Source organism: Carlito syrichta, unplaced genomic scaffold (genome assembly GCF_000164805.1).
Source record: "Carlito syrichta isolate Samal-C Ts95f unplaced genomic scaffold, Tarsius_syrichta-2.0.1 Scaffold309883, whole genome shotgun sequence".
Classification (NCBI taxonomy): domain Eukaryota; kingdom Metazoa; phylum Chordata; class Mammalia; order Primates; family Tarsiidae; genus Carlito; species Carlito syrichta.
The window spans coordinates 138,782-145,165 of record NW_007253979.1 but is presented as its reverse complement, the minus strand read 5'-3'; the positions used below and the strand labels follow the sequence as shown (position 1 = coordinate 145,165).

The following is a 6,384-nucleotide window of genomic DNA, read 5'->3' as shown; positions in this document are numbered from 1 at the left end:
CATCAATCAAGCCTTTAATTGGTAGCAGTTTTTAAAGTATGAGGTCATTTTTGAAGAACAGCCTCATTACTGTGAAAATCCCATTTAAGATCTTCAGGAAAGAAAGCTGGATTTTAATTTTACTCTTCAAGCATGCTTATAAAAAATGTGCATCATAATTCTGCAATATTAGATGTCTTAAAGAGGAACAAACATAAAGCTCTCTCTGATCCTCTCACTAGCCTGCCAAACTTTTGGTCCCCTAATCAATCCTTCAACCTATCCAATCTGGATAGGAAGGACAGGGTAAGGTGGCACTGAGGCTGTAGGTGGTAGGTAAGTAGTTCCAGGGATAGGTTGAAGGATTGATTAGGGGACCAAAAGTTTGGCAGGCTAGTGAAAGGATCAGAGAGAGCTTTATGTTTGTTCCTCTTTAAGACATCTAATATTGCAGAATTATGATGCACATTTTTTATAAGCATGCTTGAAGAGTAAAATCAAAATCCAGCTTTCTTTCCTGAAGATCTTAAATGGGATTTTCACAGTAATGAGGCTGTTCTTCAAAAATGACCTCATACTTTAAAAACTGCTACCAATTAAAGGCTTGATTGATGTAGGGCAACACTATTTAGCAGATTTCTGCTTTCTGAAGAGTCTAGTGTGATTACCATCTCTGGCAGTTAAGAGGTCACAGTGACCTTGTATTTTCACAAGTCAATAAAAATTATGATATTTACTTGAAATGATTCATCAAATAAGGCTTTAGTTTTAAAAGTAACTCTTGGCAAACTAATATAATTTTTTGAAAAAAGAAAAGGTAGATACATCATTAGTGGGTGAAAATAAATGTCCATGTTATAAAATTCCCTTCATGAACCCTCAGTTAAGCTTTTGTTCTGGGAACTTAATAATATAATTCTCTGAAACTGACCCCTTATAAGATGACACACTGTATTATAAAATTTAGTAGTCTTAAGCCTGTGTCTTTTGCTTATATTAAAGAAAAATATTCCTTATCACACAATAATAATTTCTCATTATGGAAAAAATTGAAAAATGCATAAATGTAGAAAATAAAATATATCTCCATTGGTTCTACCACAATTAGCACACTGATTGATGTCTCCTTTGCACAAGTACATACTTTTTTTAAACATTTGCATCTATATATATTATTTTAACCAATTTTTTTCTTTTTTCTTTTTTTTTTTTTTTTTTTGAGTTGGAGTCTCACTCTGTCACCCAGACTGGAGTGCAGTGTCCGCCTCCGGCCACCGCAGCCTCAACCTGCTGGGCTCCGCTGATCCTTCCGCCTCAGCCTTCTAAGTAGCTGGAATTACAGGCATACGCTACCACGCCCGGCTAATTTTTTGATTTATTGTAGAGATGAGGTCTTGCTGCCCAGGTGGGTCTCGAACCTGTGGGCTCAGGCAATCCACTCACCTCAGCCTCCCAAAGGCGCGGGATTACACCAAGCCCGGCTAACCAATTTATTTAACATAAGTTTATATCATTAGACTTTTAGAACACATTATTTCTAGTTATATTTTCACTTATTCCTGGTAATTATTATTTATAATGGTTGCATGTTGTACTATAAAGTGTCATCCCATAATTTGTTTAACCCCTCCTTTTTTCAACCTTACAAATAATACTGCTATGTATAACTTTGTGCACAAAATATATTTCATATTTAGGATTGTTCTTTAGACTAGATTCCCGCAAGTGGGATTAACATTGCAAAAAATTGACTCAGTTTAAAAATATCCTAATAAAAATAACGTCAAACACCATCTTCCAAAAGAGCACTTTATCACTTTATTAACTTCCCTCCATTAGAAAAATTTTTTTTCCTCTCCAAATGTCTGCTCTTGGAGGGGTACAGAATCGCACCTGGAGAATTTCAAGTTTGTTGGGGATCGTGAAGGGAGTTTCAAGGCAGAGGATGGAGTGGGAAACCAATACCAAAAAGAAAGGCAAATCTAGAGAAGATGGGACACCGAGGTTTACGAAGTCAAAGAGAGGATCCAACAAACTGTCTAGGAAGGCTAGAGGCAGAGATATGCAAACAAAGAGAATCCACCAAACAGTGAATTGGTGCTGAGAAGTTTAGATCACAGGCAAACCACCTGTAGACATAGGCAAACCACCTGTAGACACAGATCCACAAGTCCTTCTCCAAAACCCTTGGGGCGAGGTTTATTTTAAGTCCACATGTTTTGGACTTTTAAGGTTTACATATTATAGTATATAGTAATATAATATGTAACACCCCAGCAAGGTTTTGGATAGTGCAGATAATAAAATTTAAATATTTTAGTACCCAAACATTTGAGTTCTGATGGGATACCTTTAGATTAATTTCAATAAAAATAAGACTTTGGGGCAACCTCCTTGGGTCCCCTGTGGGAGCTTTTCTATCCTCTCAATAAATCCTGCCTTCTAAAAAAAAATTTTTTTAAAGAGACAGATAAGATTTTTTTTTTTTTTACATGAAATGGGTTTGCTGCAAACTTGCACAAAAATGGCTTTCTTTACAGAATTTATTTTTATTTTTATATTTTGGAGATAAGGTCTCACAATATTACCCAGGCTGGACTTGAGCTCCTGGGGCTCAAGCAATCCTCCCTCCCCAGTCTCCCAAGTAGCTGGAAATAAAGGTACATGCAACTGCTCCTAGCTACAGAGTATTTTTGAATATAGACAAAGAAAAGGATTTTTAAAAAATCTTTTTGGATAAAGATAAGGAATTATGAATATGAACTGCTATTGACAGGTTGCTTTTAAATCTATGGTATGTGAGTAGGTAAATTGCACTAAAAGGCTAGAAAATGTTTTTCAGGCTTTGAAAAAAATATAAGAGTATATAAAAATAATGCAGATTTTATTTTTGTTTTCCTTTCTTTATTTTTACAAAAAATCTTACCCAAGGGTTGCATATATTAGGTGTTTTAAGTGTATTTTGTAGAAAGAAATGAAATACTTTTCTCTTTTTGAAATTTTCTATTCAATGATACATAAAAAACAAATACAAATCTTACCCTCTGACAATCAGAGATATTTTGTCTGAAATGTCTCCTAGTGGAAATTAGATTTTTGAGAAAATATTTTGATTAAATATTTGGAAGGCATACACTATGATATTTAGTAAGAAGACAGATTTACACTCAGGTTTATTCATTTCCTTGACAATTACTGCTTCCCTTTTTAAAACTGATCATTGTCTGGTAATCATAAAAAATAAAATGTGGCATTGAATCTTTATGCCTGAAAAAGTGGCTTACTGGAAGAAAGAAGTTTGAATTCCTCTATACTTTGTAATTTGAATTGTGGAAATGTTTTTTTCCCCCTCTTTATACATATAATTTTATCTTTCTTAGAAATGCAAAAGTCATCATTATCAGATAAAAAGGATGGGGACATACAATCATAAGCCTAGAAGACGTTATTTATTTCCTATGTCTCTGTTATTCAAATAGATAGTTCTCTATCAACATTATTCTCAAATGCTACTATGTACGTGGTGATTCATATATCTTCCCTTAGTATCATCTTCTTCTATTTCATTTTTCATACTGAGAAAATGTTCAACTTCTAACTTAACGCGTTCTTTCTATAATTCAAATTCATTACCTCTAGCCCTATTTTCAGTTGAAACAAAGAATAGGTGCTTATCATCAAATTATATTGATTCTCATATTTGAAGATTAAATTAGTTTTCAACTTTCATTTCTCTACAGTAAAAATAATTTCTTAAAAATTGCTCATTACAAATTACTTTCATGTCCTTTGTAGCTGGGTCAAAAGCAATACACAAAAACTCTAATAAAGAAGCAACAATGATAAAAGTGATGACAATTTACCATTCAGTCAAGTGATATTTACTTAAGGCTCATTGGGTGGTTAGGCACAGTGTGGTGATGAATAAACAAACGAATAAATTAAATGATATGAATAGATTGGACATGAGTCTGTCTCAGAGGGGCTTGGCTTGTTGTCTACAGAGGAAAATAAACAAAGGGATTTAAATTCAGTCTGACAAATCTAGGTTAGAGTCTTAGCTCAGTCTCTTATCTATATTAGGACTGTAGACACTGGACTAAAGTCCCCACTGCCTAGTTCCTGAGTAATAATTATGACCATCTGGCAGGATACTTCTGAAGATTAAATGAGCTGATGTATTTCATGTACCTAACTCGGTTCTGGCCCTCAGTGAGCACAAGTTATAATGGTAGCCATTCATTAGAAGAAATATTGAATGCCTGTCTGTAGTCAGGTTTTCATGTGGGATTAGATAATGAGCTATTTATGTAAGATCATGCCCCTGCCCTCCAAGAGCTTATAGTCTCCTGGGAACAACAAACCGGCAACTACACCATACTGTTATAAATAGATGATTAAGGCAGGACAGAGTGCTATAGATACAGTTAAAAAAGGGACACAGCACTATCTTGAGGGGTGAGAGGTAGCTGAGAAATTGTCTGAAATGCAAAAAAAAAAGAAAAGTTGGAATTCACTCAGCAAATGAGGTAAGTGAAGAGTGTTCAGCATGGTGATTTGCAATAACTAAAGCATTAAGCTTGGCTGGAGCAAAAATGTGAAAAAAGGGAGTGATGTCAGGAAGGATGGGGAGATAGGGGCCTGGATGAAAAAGGGAATATCAGACATGTGAAGAAGTTTGGACCTACGTGAAAATGGGACAGCTATTGAAGTGTTTTAGTAGAAGAAAACAGAGGGAAGTTGTGGGAGCAGATAAGTATACAGGTGTGGTGCCACAAGTTGGGAGTGTTCCCATCCGATACTTTACATTTCGTCTTGGGAGTAAATCATTTACTGAGGATGGGCAGAAAGGGAGCAAACCCTGGGGCAGGTAGGTTTCAGCAGACTGGAAAGTTTTTCTAAACAGTTTAAGTGGGGTTTGAATTAACTATGGGATCGTAGAAAGATTTCAGGGTGTCATAGATGGTAAAGTTATAAATAGAGTGCATAAATATATGATATGGTAGATATGGAGGTATATCACCCAGATTCCCTTCAAGGAAGAATCACTACCCAGCTATGGAGAGTGTCATCAGTACATGGACTTCAATTGTCAACCTGATCAGAGTCTGCTTTGGATGCAGAAACTTACCTGCCTAATAACCATCTGGTTTCTCCTTGTTTCTGAAGAGCACGTGCTGCAAAATGTGTTATCAACCTGAGAATGTTTGTGACTCTTATTTTCATCAGTACTTGGCAGGTCTAGTTCAGATGTGGATTGGGTGGCCCATTGTTGCAATCTAGGATGAGGGAATCTGTCAGGCAGATGAAGCCAAAAAGTGACTGAGAATGCAGGCAAGAGACAGATTCAAATGGTAGATATGTAGCCTGTGTAGTCACAGAAAAGAAAATGAAGACAAGGAGATGTCAGGCAGAGAGAGTAGAAGGCCTGTGATTCCATGAACAAGAAGTAACAGTAGCAGTAACAAGGTTTGACTGAGACATCCAGCATGAACTATACTAAAAAATATTAACCATGTATTACAACATAGAAATCTATACATTTCTGGGTCATGCACGCAGTTGTGACTTGTACCCCACAACTTTTTTTTAAAAAGAAAAGAAATCTATACATTTCACAAGCAACTCCAGCAAAGTTACCATTGTTTAACAGATGACAGTGCTCAGACTGGGTAGCAGACATGCTTACACAGACTGAGCTGAGAGTACAGTGGTGAGGACATTTATCCCAGTTTCGCTCCACTCTTACCAATCAATTAAATAAACTAATCTTGAGCTAACCATTTAATGGTTTGATGTGTTCCGCTTTCAGAGAATGTTTATTATGTAACTTTGCCTTTTTATTCAGATGTTTTAGGTATTTTAGGCATTGGCAGACACAGACAAAGATGTAATCTGGGGAGGAGAATCTTCAACATCCCTCACAGAGCATTTGGATATCACTGTTTTCTCTGAAGATGTAAAAGCATGGCCTCAATTAAAAACACTATAGATGTTTGCATTTTTGTCTTCAGGATTAGTTCATGAGCTCCTGAGGTCTTATTTACTCTTAGACCTCCCCCAACCCTGTGCCCCGAGCACGATGGATGGCATAGGTTAAACTCTCAATATATGTTTGAAAAACAGCATTTTGTAGTTATAGCAATACATTCAGTCCAGTACTAGTCTTATCCTCTTTGAATACATTTAATCATTTCTCATTTGTGCAAGAGTCTGAGAAATGTGCTTCAGTGAATTAAACAACATGGCAAATGCCTTTGTTTAACATGCTTTAGATTACTATGTCATTTAGAATGATGTGAATTTGAATCATTCATGTTTTGCTTTCCAAATATTATGTTTTGCTTATTTATAGACACAATACCCTGACTTTCAACATTTATTGAGATCTCACTATGTATGTTA

The 6,384-nt window shown here is 35.7% G+C and overlaps 1 protein-coding gene across 1 annotated transcript in view; it reads left to right on the top strand.

Annotated features, from left to right (window-relative positions):
• LOC103270609 (inactive N-acetylated-alpha-linked acidic dipeptidase-like protein 2) overlaps window positions 1-6,384 on the top strand; it is a 180,077-nt gene that overhangs the window by 37,644 nt on the left and 136,049 nt on the right. The window lies entirely within an intron of this gene.